Below are 16,863 nucleotides of genomic sequence, written 5' to 3'. Positions count from 1 at the left end.
TCTTGGGGGTGAACCACGTAAATCTCTGGTGTTGTGTTGTGTGTCTTCTCTGTTTTTCGTTTTCTTCTACAAATCGTCATTCTGGGCATTGTTTTCTTAACAAAAGACAACTTGAGGCCCAAACTGGAATGCGAAAGTGAAAGCATAAAAGATAATCAGTCCTTACAGTTGGAATAGGATTAGAAAAAATTTCAAGCATAATCCTTATCTCAGATAATACCCTCTGTCCTGGCTGGGTAACTATCAAAGGTCCTTCCACTGGCTTCTTACCCTCCTGGGGCCTTACTCTCATGTGCCAATATGTCACTGGACACTGATATTATACTTGTAATTTACTATGACCATCCAATCACTAACATTGACCCGCAGACTGGAAATATTGGAGAAAGGGAATGTTTAACGGGAATATACCACTTCATTAGCCATTCTTGATCTGGGAGCAGTTTTTATGGTTTCCCGTTCCTATGGCTGCTTGCCTTCTGGATGTGTAATATTCTGTTGAATCATAGGCTTTTATAATGCAAAGATGCAGGTTCTATTGTGCATTTGTGCTAACCTTTTGCAAACGCTCTAGAACTTAGGAGGATGATACAAGAATGGGAATGATGTTTGGATCTTCGCTGTGAAATCCTACCCATTGTGTAAGAGCAACAGAACTTAGGGATGAAAATTTATGGTTCAGCACCTCTACCTAGACTTGTATGTTTTTGGAGTCTAAGGGGGGCACCTGTGTGGTATGACATTGTCAAAACCATTATAAATGAAACTGATCCTTACAGTCTGGCTGACACTTAAACATATCCAAAAGGCAATATCGTATGGAAGGCAATTCCACAAGCATTTACATGGAAAGAGAGGCATAGAAGACCATTTGATGCATATATATTTACTGGACTGGTCTTGTGCATCTATAGAGTTAGTAGACATCAGCAGAGCATCCCTCTACAGAATCTTTTTGTTCCCCCCCCCCCCCCAAAAAAAAAAAGAAATAAATAAAAGGGAAAAAACCCAAATTATTCATGAACATAAGGGAAAAAAACCAAAATATATTCATGAACATAAGGAGTGGATTACACTGAATGTAGGATGTTCACGTCTTAAGCCCTGAAAGTCATTTCTCTAAAGAGCTCAATATTTGTTAAGAAATATCATAGAGAAACAAGGTATTATTTGGTAATCAGATCTACAAATTTGTTCTAAAAAAATCTACAAGTTGTCGAGATGCCTAGCTGGGGTGGCTTTGAAGAAACTAGCTTGAGTTTTCAAGAAACTAGTAGGTTTGTCTTCTTTCAATTTTGATAATTTAAATTTGCAATATATATCTGAATAGAACTTCTATACAGCTATGTATAGTTGTCAAGGCGACAAAAATTTTCAAATCGGGGGCATGCACACCCTTGTTTCCATGTTTTAAATTTTTTTTTTTTGTTTTATATGCCTTTTCTAATATTTTGATTGGGTTGAACAATGTTTTCATATAATGTCGTGCATGGGATCATGCATGCTTATAAAAAGAATAAGCAAACAGAAGAAAGAAGTGGAGAAGAAATCCTAAGAGGGGGGAGTGTGGAAAGACTCAAACTGCTCCATCTTCTTCTAGTTTATGTCTCTATTTTTTTTCTTCTTCCTCCTCCTCTGATTTGTGTTTCTTTTTTACAGTTTTCGTTTTTTACCAAGTGTAGCAGGGATGAAGATGTTGAGATGGATGTGTGGCAAAATTAGGAAGTATAAAGTAAGGAATAACCATATTAGAGCTGAATTGGGAGTAGCTCCGATGCATGATAAACTACGAGAGAGTCATTTGAGGTGGCATGGCCATGTTCTACGGAGACCTTGGGATGCTCCACTTTGGAGGAGTGATTTGATTCAGATTGAAGGAACTAAAAGAGCCATGGGCAGGCCTAAAATAATTCTAAGTGAAGTGGTGAGGAAAGACATGCATAGCTTAGGTCTCGTATCTTAAATGACTTCAAATAGAGCTGATTGGAAAGCAAGGATCCATGTAGCCGATCCATTTAGTTGGGATAAGGCTATGTTATTGTTGGATGATGTATTTTTTCCTTCTGTTCCTTCTTTGCTTCTTCCACTTTCTTCATTTTTTTGCTCCAGCAGTGATCCATCCTGATATGGGGATCCATTGATGGCTGGATGCTTCAACACCTCCTGACTAATGCAAGGCTAGTTATCACTATATAAACCCCCGACAGGATCACCAATTAATTCCAATAGTTGCTGTTTTCCGACTTGTAACAGTATATTTAACTTAACTCAACAGCATAGTTGTCAAGGCGTTGCGTAGGCGATGCCTAGGCACCAACTGGTTTTTTTAAGGACCTGGCGGACTACGCCATACTGTATCTACAAATGGCGAGCGCCTAGACATTCCAGGCGTCGCCTAGGACGCCTACTTGCCATAGTCGGTCGCTTAATGTGTTTTTTATTGTATATATATATAAAATTTTTTTTGTGTGTAATATTTAATGACTATTTATTCTTTTTATTTGTATTCCATTGGCTGGTGTACAGATTGTTATTTAAGTGAGATACATTGGATCATAAGGTAAAAAACACAAAACAAGAGAAGAAAAGAAGTTGAAAAGTTTAGAAGAATAGAAAGTAAAAAAGAATTGAAACGAATATAAAGTGAAAAGAAGAAAAGAAGTTGAAGACGGTGAAAACTTAAGTCGCGTTTCTTCTTCCTCCCAAAGCTGCCGACGGTGTTCTCTTCAGCCTTCTTCTTGTGTTACACTGTAACGGTAAGTTTTTATTTTTTTTTCTGTTCCTCTAACTTCTGCAACACAGCAACACTTCTTCTTCTCTCGTTCTCTGTTCACCAAAGCTGCCGACGGTGTCTTCTCTCACCACTTCACCTCCCTTTTTTTTTTTTTTTTTTTTTTTCTGTTTCTATTCCGCCTGCAACACTTCTCTCCCTCTCTGTTTCTCTTCGACCTCCACCCCCTTTTTTTTTTTTCTGTTCCTCTAACTTCTGCAACACAGCAACACCACTTAACCTCCCTTTTTTTTTTTTTTTTCTTCTGTTCCTCTTCCGTCTGCAACACTTCTCTCCCTCTCTGTTTCTCTTCGACCCCCACCCCCTTTGTTTTTTCCCTGTTGAAAGTTGAAACTTCTTCTTCCTCCCTTTTTTTTTTACCGTCGCCCACTCTCCCTCTGTTTTTTTTTTCTTTACAACACTTATGGTCTCTTCCTCTGTTTTGTTCTTTTTTTTGTTTTTTTTTTGTTTTCTGTTCCAGTTCCTCCCATAGCTGTGGTGTGAAGAAGTTGAAACTTGAAAGGTGTGACGGTGTCTTCAGTCTTCTACTCCTCAGCCTTCTTCCTCCCATAGCTGCGGACCTGCAGTGTAACGGTAAGTGTTTTTTTTTTTCTTCCTTTGCAATACTTCTCCTCCTATTTCTTCTTCTTCTGCTGCATCTCTTCAACCCCCACCCCTCTTTTAAGTGCTACCCTGTTAAGTATCTTGATTCTGGAAGCTTTTTATTTATTTTTTTTTTTTTGTAGTTTCTTTATAAATCTGTATGGTGTTTCCCTTTCTTTGATCCATAATTTTCATGTCGTTTTTTTCAATTTTAACTTACCAAGCATGGGTCATATGCAGTTCTTAGAGGCATATATCAATTTGATTAACATCACATTCCCACCATTGCTTCCAAACCTCCTGTCCATGAGTTTGTGTTGTGCATTACAGTTTACACTTTACACAGACCAAGTTTCTCCTGGTCATGGTGTCCGTAATGCTTTAACTTATGTTAGTGTTACACGCATTCAATGTTGTATTGTTGTTATGAATGAAAGTGACCTTGCATCTCCCTCTCTCTCTCTTTTTTTTTTCTTCCTAAAAATCGATAATTTCTAATGTTTCTTTTTGGGGGAGAGGGGAGGGAGTCCAATTGAATCAAAAATGAAATCCTCTTTGTTCTGTGCAATTTATTGGTGTTAAGCTTAAGCATGCTTTGTTTGTTGATATATTTGTAATTTCATATGTTGTTTTTTTGTTTTTAGTTTTCAAGTAAATATTACATAGGCGGGGACCTCGGGCCCTCGCAAAGTCAACGGTCTAACCGGGAAGACGTTCCGCACCTAGATGTACACTCTCAGGCCCTAGCCCGAAATTCTTACAACATTCATCACAGTTCCAGGCCCGTAGGAATGGCTTTCTCCTTCTCCAATTGTCGGGAGAGATTGGTTTTCCGCTCCGTCGAATCGGTTTCTTCCCTATTGAGTTGGTTCGTTCCCGTTACTATATGGCAAATAATGCTAGTGGTCCGACTCCTCCTACCATGACTGGTAGTGGTAGTACCACAGCATATCATCCATCTAAAGATCCTGCTAGGAAGGTCAAGTCAAAAGATCTTGGTTGGAAATATGGATATTTGCCAAATCTTATAGACAAGAACTTAGTTCGATGTTCGCTATGTGGGAAGGATTGCAAAGGAGGCATTAAAAGACTGAAGCAACACTTGACTGGTGGGTTTGGAGATGTAGTTAAGTGCACAAATACAACTGCAGCGATTAGTAGGGAGAGGCATGACGCTATAGTACGAAATCAAAAGAGGAAGGTTGATGTTTTAGATGATTATGATGCGATAGCCATCACCACCAAGGAGAGTTGCCTATACAGTTGGAAAGTAGAGGGGAAATGCAGTCTCTAGAAACTAGGCCCCCAAATGGAGAGTCCCAAGCTTCTACAAGAGTAAACCTTGTCTCAACTCCAAGCTCTGGGACAGCAGCTAAAAAGTTGAAATCTGCTATGGATACATCACTATAAGGGGTTTAATGGATGCCTTTGTTAGGCGGACTCCTGAAGAAGTGGTTGCTGATAGGTGGTCTAAGGGTCCTACTCAGACAACAATTGAGAGCTGCTTGAAATCCAATGCAGAGAGAAAGAATGCTTGTTCTTATATTGCAAGGTGGTTTTATGAAGCTGGCATCCCATTCAGTGCAGCAAAGTTGAGGAGCTTTAAAGAGATGATCGAAGCCGTTGGGCAGTTTGGGTCGGGACTTAAGCCCCCTTCTTATCATGAGTTGAGAGTTCCATTTTTAGAGGATGAGAAGTCTGGAGTTGATGCAATTAAGAAGAAATATGAAGTCTATTGGAAAAAGCCTGGATGCACTCTTATGTCGGATGGGTGGACTGACACTAGAGGAAGACACCTAATAAATTTAATTGTCAATTGTCCATTGGGCACTTATTTTATGGGTTCTGTAGATGCATCTAGTGAGGTTCAAACTGCACAAATGCTATTTCAGTTGCTTGACAACAAAATTGAAGAAATTGGGGACGACAATGTGGTGCTAATAGTAACAGACAATGCATCAAATTATGTTGTTGCTGGTAGATTATTGATGGAGAAGAGGAACAAGCTGTTTTGGACTCCTTGTGCAGCTCACTATTTGGATCTAATGTTGGAGGACATTGGCAACTTAAGAAGTTATAAGGGAGTAATTGTGAAGGCAAGAAGAATTACAAGATTTATCTATAGGCACAGTAAACTTCTTGATGCTATGAGGAAGAAAACAAATGGGATGGACCTAGTGAGAGCTGGTGTTACAAGGTTTGCCACTTCATTCCTCACCTTGCAAAGTTTGTTAAGGCACAATATCCATATTTCCAGCCAGGATCTTTTGACTTGACCTTCCTAGCAGGATCTTTAGATGGATGATATGCTGCGGTACTACCACTACCAGTAATGGTAGGAGGAGTCGAACCACTAGCATTATTTGCCATGTAATGTTTACTTGAAAACTTTAAAAAAAAAAAAACAGCATATGAAATTACAAATATATCAACAAACAAAGCATGCTTAAGCTTAACACCAATAAATTGCACAGAACAAAGAGGATTTCATTTTTGATTCATTTGGACTCCCACCCCTCTCCCCCAAAAAGAAACATTAGAAATGATTGATTTTTAGGAGGAAAACAAAAAGTGAGAGAGAGGGAGATGCAGGATCACTTTCATCCATAACAACAATGCATCATTGAATGTGTGTAACACTAACATAAGTTAAAGCATTACGGACACCATGACCAGGAGAAACTTGGTCTGTGTAAAGTGTAAACTGTAATGCACAACACAAGCTCATGGACAGGAGGTTTGGAAGCAATGGTGGGAATGTGATGTTAATCAAATTGATACATGCCTCTGAGAACTGCATATGACCCATGCTTGGTAAGTTAAAATTGAAAAAAACGACATGAAAATTATGGATCAATGAAAGGGAAACACCATACAGATTTATAAAGAAACTACAAAAAAAATAATAAATAAAAAGCTTCCAGAATCAAGATACTTAACAGGGTAGCACTTAAAAAGGGGGGTGGGGGGTTGAAGAGATGCAGCAGAAGAAGAAGGAATAGGAGAAGTGTTGCAGAGGAAGAAAAAAAAAACACTTACCTTTACACTGCAGGTTCGCAGCTATGGGAGGAAGAAGGCTAAGGAGTGGAAGACTGAAGACACCGTCACACCTTTCAAGTTTCAACTTCTTCACCCACAGCTATGGGAGGAACTAGAACAGAAAAAAAAAGAACAAAACAGAGGAAGAGACCGTAAGTGTTGTAAAAAGAAAAAAAAACAGAGGGAGAGTGGGAGACGGTAAAAAAAAAGGGAGGAAGAAGAAGTTTCAACTTTCAACAGGGAAAAAACAAAGGGGGTGGGGGTCGAAGAGAAACAGAGAGGGAGAGAAGTGTAGCAGACGGAAGGGGAACCGAAGAAAAGAAAAAAGGGAGGTGAAGTGGTGAACAGAGAACGAGAGGATCAAAGTGTCGTGTTGCAGACGGAATAAGAACAGAAAATAACGGAGGTGAAGTGGTGTTGCTGTGTTGCAGAAGAGGAACAGGGGCTGGAGGTCGAAGAGAAATAGAGAGGGAGAGAAGTGTTGCAGACGGAATAGAAACACACAAAAAAACGGAGGTGAAGTGGTGAGAGAAGACACCGTCGGCAGCTTTGCTGAACAGAGAACGAGAGAAGAAGAAGTGTTGCTGTGTTGCAAAAGTTAGAGGAACAGAAAAAGAAGAAAAACTTACCGTTACAGTGTAACACAGGAAGAAGGCTGAAGAGAACACCGTCGGCAGCTTTGGGAGGAAGAAGAAACGCGACTTAGGTTTTCACCGTCTTCAACTTCTTTTCTTCTTTTCACTTTCTATTCGTTTCAATTCTTTTTCACTTTCTATTCTTCTATACTTTTCAACTTCATCTCTTGTTTTGTGTTTTTTACCTTATGATCCAATGTGTCTCACTTAAATAACAATCTTTACACCAGCCAATGGAATACAAATAAAAAGAATAAATAGTCATTAGATATTACACACAAAAAAAAAATTATATATATATACAATAAAAAACACATTAAGCGACCGACTATGGTAAGTAGGTGTGTCTTAGGCGCCGCCTGGAATGTCTAGGCGCTCGCCATTGGTAGATACAGTATAGCATAGTCCCCCACCAGGCCCTTCAAAAAACCGCTTGGACGCCTAGGCGGTGGCAACGCCTTGACAACTATGGTTAAAGGGAGTCTCCAGGTTGAGGTGATATTTTCTCTTTTCGGTTGCTGGTCTGAAATTTTTGTTTGGGAGGATACTTCTTCTCAGTGTTGGTGCCAAACAGTTTGTGTTTTGGCCTTTCTCTTATCTGAATTCTTTGATTTGTGGTCTTGCTTGAACACTATTATGGGTGATGAACAAAAGAGTGCAGTTGTCACTGAGGTTGTGTCCTCTTCTACCAATCAAATCACAGAAAAGTAGCTGGAAGGTATAACAAATTATCAGCAATGGAGGAAGATTGTGAACCTGGTTCTGACTGTTCGTGATCAACAAGCTCATTTAACTGGGACCAAGCCTAAGAATGACACAACTTGGGCTACCATTGATGCTCGAATTCTTGGCTAGATGTTGAATTCAATGGAGAACAAGGTTGACCTCGTTACCCACATTGATATAGTGAAAGAATTGTGGGATTATTTGGGGGTGTTATATTCTGGCCAAAATAACTTGTCACGAATTTTTGAACTTTCTCAAGAGTTCTATCGCACTGAGAGGAAGGGACATTCTGTCACTCAATACTTTACTAATTATAATAGAACGTATGAAGAATTGAACTCCCTTCTTCCTATCTCGGCTGATGTGAAACAGATGCAAAGTTAAAGGGAGCAATTGGTTGTTATGGAGGTCTTGGACAGGAGTTTGAGTCAGTTCAGTCTCAAATCCTTGGAGATGCAACTGTTGCCACGCTAACTGATACATTTGCTAGGGTACTTCGGGTATCCTGGGATGGCTCTAAGGAGCCTACACCAACTGTTGAGAATTCTGCCCTATTATCACAATCAGGGACTGGGAATTTTGCATGAGGAGATGGTGGCAATCATGGTGGAGGTCGTGGTCGTGGTGGTGGCCGTGGCACAGGGAAAACCCAAAACCATCAAGGTTTTGGTCAGTCTTGTACTTCTTCTGATGGCTCAGGGTTTGTTTGAACTTGTCATCATTGCGGCCAGCCTGGACACATTTAGAGATTTTGTTGGAAGTTCCATGGAAAACCTCCCCAACAACAATTTGCTAATTCAGCTACTAGCAGTGAGTCAGCCCCACAGACTCAACCATTTGAAAATAAGGTAGTTGTCATGACAGAGGAGGAATTTACCCGCTACAACCAGTTCCAAATGTCTCAGCCTACTTCCATTGCTACTTTAGTTAAGACAGGCAATGCCACTGCATGTCTCTCCGCTACTTCTCGTCCCTGGATTATTGATTCAGGGGCTTCCGATCATATGTCTAGGATGTCAGGTATATTTTCTTCTCTGTCCCCATCCTCTTCTAGTGTTACTTTGGCTGATGGGTCCTTAGTTAGAGTTAAAGGGACTGGTACTGTTCAACTCAGTTCTTTATCTCTGTCTTCTGTTCTCTACCTTCCTAATTTTTCATTTAATCTTATGTCTATTAGTAAATTAACTAAAACCTTTAACTGTTTTGTGACCTTTTTTCCTGATTCATGTGTCTTCCAGGATCTTGCTACGAGGAAGACGATTGGTAGAGGACGGGAGTTAGAGGGGCTGTATTTATTGGATGGTTCTCCACCTGTGGCTTGCACCAGTATTGCTTCCCCTCACCAGATTCATTGCCGGCTTGGTCATCCTTCTTTGGAGCGTCTTAAGAAATTAGTTCCTATTTTTAGTTCTTTATCTAGTCTAGAGTGTGAGTCTTGTCAGTTTGGGAAGTTCCATCGTGTGAGTTACCCACCTAGAGTCTATACTTGTCAGTTTGGGAAGCTCCATCGTGTGAGTTACCCACCTAGAGTCAATAAGCATTTAACATTTCCTTTCTCATTAGTATACTCTGATGTTTGGGGTCCATGTCCTGTTACTTCTAAGCTTGGTTTCAGATATTTTGTTACATTTGTTGATGACCATTCCAGGATCACATGGTTATATTTAATGAAAAACAGATCTGAATTATTTTCTATCTTTTGTGCATTTGTCTCTGAAATCCAAACTCAATTTGGCGTGTGAAAATTTTACGAAGTGATAATGCCAAAGAATATTTTTCTTTCTCTTTTTCTTCTTTTATGGTTCAGCGTGGTATTATCCATCAGTCTTCCTATTCTGACACACCACAACAAAATGATGTGGCGGAAAGGAAGAATCGTCATTTAATGGAGGTTACTCGATCCTTGCTATTTGAGATGAAGTTCCTAAAGTGTTTTGAGCTTATGCAGTGATGACAACTTGCTATCTTATTAATTGCATGCCATCATTTGTTTTGAAGGGGCGTATTTCTCATACATTATTATTTCTCAATGAGTCTTTATTTTCTTTTTCTCCACGAATTTTTGGGTGTGTGTGCTTCATTCGTGATCATCGGCCTGGGCTGTCCAAATTGGATCCTAAGGCCATTAAATGTTTCTTTCTTGGTTATTCTCGTACCCAGAAGGGGTATCGTTGTTATTCTCCTGTGTTGCGTAACTATTTCATCACTGCTGATGTTTCTTTTTTTGAGTCTGCTCCATACTGTACTGAACTAGTTGATTCATCTAGCTTAGATGATACTTTTCCTGTGTGTATTATTCAGTCCTCTTTGCCACAGGGTCCTGCTCCAGCTTTTCGGAATCATCCTCCCACTACTCGTGTGTATGTCCGTCAACCCCCAGTGACTGCTGCCCCCCTTGAATCGCAAGTGGCTGCTGCCGCCCCTGAACCAACTGTAATTGCTGCCCCTCCTGTTCTCATGGACTCTACCATGTCTTCTTCCGCTGCAGATCCTACTATAAGTACAACTCCCCTTCTTCCTATTATTTCTGATCTTGATCTACCTATTGGCCCAGCGTAAAGGTACTCGGAGTTGTACTCAACATTCTATTTCTAATTTTGTTTCTTATTCTGGCTTGTCTATTGGTCTTCGTTTCTTTTTGTCTACTGTTGAGACTCATCCGCTTCCTAAGTCTTTATCTGAGGCATTTTCTAGTGTTGGCTAGAGGACAACTATGGATGAAGAATTATCAGTGTTGAGAGAGAATAACACGTGGGAACTTGTTCCTTTGCCCCATGGTAAGACTGCTATTGGTTGTCGTTGGGTTTATGCTGTTAAAGTTAACCCTGATGGGTCTCTTGGTTGAAAGCAAGACTTGTGGCCAAGGGTTACGCACAGGTGTATGGTGTTGACTAGTTGGATACCTTCTCACCAGTTGCCAAGCTTGCTTCTGTATGCATTTTGATATCCCTGGCTGCTTCTCATCATTGGCTTGTGTTTTAGCTAGATGTCAAAAATGTGTTTCTCTATGGCACTTTGTGGGAGCAGGTGTATATGGAGCAACCTCCTGGGTTTGTTGCTCAGGGTGAGTCTTCTGGTATGGTGTGTCGCTTGTAGAAATCATTGTATGGACTCAAACAGTCTCCTCCTGCTTGGTTTGGACGCTTCACAAAAGTAGTTCTTGAGTTTGGTCTATCTAGATGTGGGAGTGATCACTCCTTCCACAGATAGTCAAGTGCAGGAAGGATTATTCTGATAGTGTATGTAGATGATATTATTATTATTGGAGATAACTCATCTGGAATAGGGGAGTTGAAGTTACATCTCCAGCAGAAATTTCAGATCAAGGATTTAGGGAAGTTAAAGTGTTTCTTGGGCATTGAAGTTGCTCAATCTCAGAAGGGCATTTTTCTCTCACAACGGAAGTATGTGTTGGACTTACTTACTGAGACAGGTATGCTTGGGTCCAAGCCAATTGACTCTCTTATGGATCATAATGTGAAACTCACTGCTGAAGAGGGAGACATACTTGATGATTCAGAAAGATATAGAAGGTTGGTGTGTAAGTTAAATTACTTAACAGTTACCCGACCTGATATTGCTTTTCCAGTCAGCGTGGTGAGCCAGTTTCTTTCTTCTTCTTGGACTTCTCATTGGGATGCTGTTTGTCCGGATTCTACGGTATCTCAAGAAAGCTTCAGGTAGAGGAATAGTATATCAGGATTATGGTCATACTAAAATTGAAGGTTTTTCAGATGCAGATTGGGCAGGGTCTCCAGGTAACAGGAGATCCACTACAGGATATTGTACGTTTGTTGGAAGAAATCTTGTGTCTTGGAAGTGCAAGAAGCAGACTGTCGTGGCCAGGTCTAGTGCTGAGTCAGAGTATAGGGCCATGGCACATTTGACATGTGAGCTGATGTGGATACAACAGTTATTGTCTGAGTTGGGATGTGATCCTCCGATTCCTATGCAGCTGTGGTGTGATAATCATGCAGCTGTCCATATTGCTTCCAATCCTACCTTTCATGAGAGGACGAAGCATATTGAGATAGACCGCCATTTTGTTCGTGAGAAGATGCAGAGTGGCTTGATTATTCCAAGTCATGTTCGAACTGGTGAACAATTAGCTGATGTGTTTACCAATCCTTTAGGTTGTGGGCGGATTGATTATATTTGTAACAAGCTGGGCATGATAAACATATATGCTCCAGCTTGAGGGGGAGTGTTAAGAGTGTTTAAGGAGACCAAAAGAGGTCTCGGGATTAGCGTCTGGCGCTAATCCCAAGAATCCCAAGTAGTCTCTTCTTTTTTTGTTTTTTTCCTTATTTGCCCCCAACCCTCCTTTATATGTTCTCTCTTTATTTCGGTAAAAAATCAATGAGATTCTAAGGCTGCGCTGCAGTATTCTTCTTCCTTCTTCTTCTTCTCTTCTCTTCTTCATTATTGCAGGTTACTGTATCGTATTGACCGATACGTATCGGTCAGTATTGTATCGATACAATACTGACCGATAAGTCTCTTTTAAAAACAAATGTATTGTATCGACTGATACATGTCGATACGTATCGATACACTCGATACATACTAATATTACCGTTTGTTTGGGTTTTTAAATGTATCGGTACGTATCGATAGTTCGATACACATGCATTTTTTCACATTTTACACCAAACACAAACCAGAATTATTGGAAAACAGTAACTATTGGAATTACTAAATCCCAACCCTCCGTATCACGAACTAAATCTCAACTTTTTCTCCTTTCGGGTCGTTCCACAGAATATGTCGGGTCGGGTCGGATCCACATCGCACTCAAATCCTTGGAATACAAGACATACTCAACACTTGAAGGGAAAGGTAGGTTTTTTTGAAAAAAACCTGATCTTTTGCTTCAAATCTTGTATTTTAGTTTTTTTTTTCTTTCTATGATTCAAGGAGAATAGGTTCAATTAACTATTAGATGCATGCTTTGTATTTATTTGCAAAGATTTGAACTCAAATCCACCATTTTTCACCCAAAACCAAAAATGGCTTCCTTCAGGGTCAGTATTGTGCTTATGTTCGGTCAGTACACAACATCATCCTAGTTGCTCTTATTCTTAAAGACCCTTACAAACATGAGTTTGATCCACCCTGACATTCTTCATGGCAATAGAGTGACTCTGCATGTAAGAAATCTCATATTTTATAACAATTTCAAAGTGCCGCACTTGTCTGGTTATACATTATTCACAATTCTTAGTGTATATGCATGATATATGACATATATTGCTTGTTTATATTGTTTTTTGTATCCAAAAGTGTATTTCCATGTGTATTGTGATCATTTTCATGCGTTTTTGCACCGATTGATACGTATCTCCGATATGATATGACATGATACAATATGTCTCTTAAAATTGCCCCACCGATACGATACCCGATACCGATACTTTATACCTTGCTAAGGAGAATATTACCATCGAGTGGAAGGATTAATGGTAGAAATCAGACCTCCAAAGATCAGCTTAAGTTGAGTTGCAGGTTTAATGGAGATGGGTTGGAGGTTGAAGATATGTAAAGAAGGAGACAGCTAGGAGGGTTGTAGATGACGATAGTAGCAAAGACGGGGGGACGAAAGGGAGTATCGAGAGAGAGGAGAAGAGAAGAGATGAGATTGAGAGGGGGAAGAGAAAGAAGAAAAGATGTTGAGGAGAGGGGAAGGGAAAGACTCACCAAAAACGTGAGATGGGGAGAGGACTGCTTCAACGCAGGTCTGGCACCAAGGCTCCAACTTTTGTTTCATTCAATAATTCAATTCAACATCTTACAAATGGTTGGATACATGGGTATATAAAGAAGAAAATGACTCTTGGACTTTATTAACTCCTAAAAACTATAACAAGAAACATTAATGACTAGCACACTATTCTAAACTAATTATTCACCTAGAAACTAACTCCAATAAAGCATTAAATTACATAGAAACTAATACCAAGTAAAATTAATTACATAACAAGAAACGCTTGGACTCCTACATAGAAAACTTAAAAGACCCAACTTGAAAACTGAAAATTTTAATTAAAGCACCTAGAAAAAGAAACCAACTCATTAACTAAGCCTAGGTAAATGAAAAGATACATTGGAATATTAAAAGATACTTCAAGAAAATTAAACTCAGGTCTAGTGGCGCTTTGGAGTTGACTTCATGGCTCCCACCAGTAATAATATCACAGGGACTAACCCTGGCCAGCTTAACCCACAACTGGGCTTAATTTAGGCCGGTTCTTGGCCCTGCGGTTTGGGTCTAGTTCTGATGTGGACGAAAACAGCATGAGGGATCTTCTTCAGGTTTGATACTATATCACGAGGTCCCCATTCGAACTCCACGGAAGGCGAGGCGAGCTGATGCAATTGCTCTAGCTTGTCTGGACCGGAATGTCCCTCTTTGGATACCTAAACAGAGATGGAACCGACCTAACCCGGTTTTCTGGTCTAAATGGGGTTGGTAGTTGACATAAGATGTAATCTTTATTTTATTTTATTTGGGTGGGTAGATTATGTAGGATTTTTTTGGTAGTTCCTGTATTTTAGATGTTGCCTTGATTATTTAGTTTCCATTTTTAGTTGGCTTTCTATTATCATGTAAGGGAGTTTTTCTTTATATTGACAATGAAATACGTAAGAGAGTATAGATTGAGAGTAGAATGGATTGAAAGCAAGGTTCGAAAACTCGGGTCTCGGAGCCATCTTGGCCCAGCAAAAAATCGAGTTAGGCTGGGATCTCGCTGAGATCTCGGCGAGTTTGTGCAAATTTTTTTTTTCCGACTCGGAAGCCCATCTCGGTGGGTTTTAGACCTCTTTTGGGTCTGAAAATCGGTATACACCCTATCTTAGGCCATTTAAACACAATGGCATTATTAGATTTTGCAAAAACAAAGTCCAAATAGGAGTTTTAGTTAGTGAGAAAGCAGGACAGACACTTATTCTAGAAACCAGGACAGGCACAGGACAAGCAGTCTTATTTATGCCTAATATCATTTAAGTAAATGCTTTTTTATTTCATTTACTTAAGATATTATTCATAAATAAGCAAATACCCCCCATTTGAATCCAATAAAAATAGTTAAAAAATAAAATTCCAAAAGGAAAAAAAGTCAACCCCCCAGTTCAAGAACAAAAATTGGATTTTCGGCGGTAGGTGCAATTTTCAACTTTTTAATGCTGGGGTTTTTCTCAAATCTAAAAATTCCATAAATCTTAATATGGTAAAACATTGTTACAAACCAAAAGTGCGGTAAAATATTCATTTGTTTTGATGTCCAAAAATATATTTTCATTCAGAGCGATTTTGACAGCATTTGCGCACACCGAATTAAGTTTGACCGATAAATAACTCCTTCAATATAAATCAGATTTAAGCAATCTTGGACTTGTTGGAAAGCTATGTTAGATTTAAGCAATCTTGAACTTGTTGGAAAGCTTTCAAAACATAGCTTTCCAACAAGTCCAAGATTGCTAAAATTTGATTTATATTGAAAGAGTTATGTACCGGCCAAACTTAATTCTTGAAGCGCGAATGTCACAAAATCGCTCAATGAAAATAATTTTTGACATCAAAACAAATGAATATTTTGCCGCACTTTTGATTTTAGCAATGTTTTACCATAATCAGATTTATGGAATTTTTAGATTTGAGAAAAACCCCAGCATTAGAAAGTTGAAAATTACACCTATCGCCGAAAATCCAGTTTTTGTTCTTGAACTGGGGGGTTGACTTTTTGTCCTTTTGGAATTTGATTTTTTAACTATTTTTATTGGATTCAAATGGGGGGGGGGAGGTATTTGCTTATTTATGAATAATATCTTAAGTAAATGAAATACAAATACAGAAGCATTTACTTAAATGATATTAGGCATAAATAAGTGTCTTCCTTCTCTGTCTTGGTTCCTGGCATAGATAGGTGTCTGTATACCAAGAATTTCTAGCAAGATCTCGAGATCTGGCACTCATATAAAGGACCTAGATGGGCATTTTCCTATGTCAAACCGAGATCTCGCCGAGATCCGACATAGATAGGTGTCTGTATACCAAGACTTTCCGGTAAGATCTCGAGATCGGGCACTCATATAATGGACTAGATGGGCATTTTCCTATGTCAAATCGAGATCTAAGATCTCGGAGAGATATTGACATTTTAAGTTTCGTAGGCCATCTCGACTCGGGAAATTGGAAAACCGAGAATCTCGGCGAGATCTCTCGAGATTTCAGACTATTTGAAAGTTTGAGTTTGTTACGTACTCCATGTTTATCTTATTTGATAGTGATTTAATATTAAATAGTTAACTAATAGTAGAAAGTGTGTAATTAGTTATTAGTAACGGGATGAATTGATGAGAAATTGTAGGAGAAGTTGTAGGAGTGAGGAGTGGGTAGTTGTGATAACTACTTGTTTTACGTGTATTTATTTTGGAATAGTGAAATAGAAAAGAGACTTAGAAAATTTAAACTAATCTTGAGTTTATCTTGAGAGAGGCCGGCTACCTCCCAACAAGCCAGACGCCCGGCTTCATCTGTAAAACCTCTCTATTTCTCTCCTATTTCTTTTCTCCTACCCTTAATTTCTATTTTTTATTATTTAATCTCTTTCTCTCCCTATTCTCTCTCCGGTTTTTCCCTTATTTTATTTTGGATAATCCGTGCACATATCATTTGGCATTATAGCCAGTGAATTACCCACACGCTATGGAGCAAATTTTCATCAAGATCTGGGATATTCAAGCAAGAAATTTGGCTTTACTTGATGAAATCATGAAAAAGATGTCCGACAAATTTGACTCCACGCTGCCAATTGAAACCACCACGACAGTACACCCAGAGCAGCCAACAACGATGAAGAACGAGAAGGTGCAGAAGAAAAGAATCCCAAGCCTTGCAAACCAAGCACCACTCCCTTCAAGGTGATAACATTCCTTGCATTGAGATCGAAGCAACCTGAGACGACCATTCCTGATTTATTAATTTGGATTTTTCCTATTACAATTTGGCATCCTGGAATCATCGGTGAAGCAACATAGAGTATTTAAATGCTGCAACAATTTAATGTTCTCGAGGACAAGACCAATTTC

The 16,863-nt window shown here is 39.3% G+C and overlaps 1 protein-coding gene across 1 annotated transcript in view; it reads right to left on the bottom strand.

Annotated features, from left to right (window-relative positions):
- LOC122649746 overlaps positions 1 to 7,382 on the bottom strand; it is a 14,474-nt gene extending 7,092 nt beyond the window's left edge. The window contains exon 1 of the mRNA XM_043842986.1: positions 7,377 to 7,382. The gene's annotated coding sequence lies outside the window, so the exon portion shown is untranslated. The remainder of the gene's footprint in view (positions 1 to 7,376) is intronic.
- Positions 7,383 to 16,863: the final 9,481 nt, after the last annotated feature.

The sequence above is a fragment of the Telopea speciosissima genome, chromosome 2 (genome assembly GCF_018873765.1).
Source record: "Telopea speciosissima isolate NSW1024214 ecotype Mountain lineage chromosome 2, Tspe_v1, whole genome shotgun sequence".
Lineage (NCBI taxonomy): Eukaryota > Viridiplantae > Streptophyta > Magnoliopsida > Proteales > Proteaceae > Telopea > Telopea speciosissima.
The sequence above is the reverse complement of the archived record's forward strand: the minus strand, read 5'-3'. Positions and strand labels throughout refer to the sequence as shown.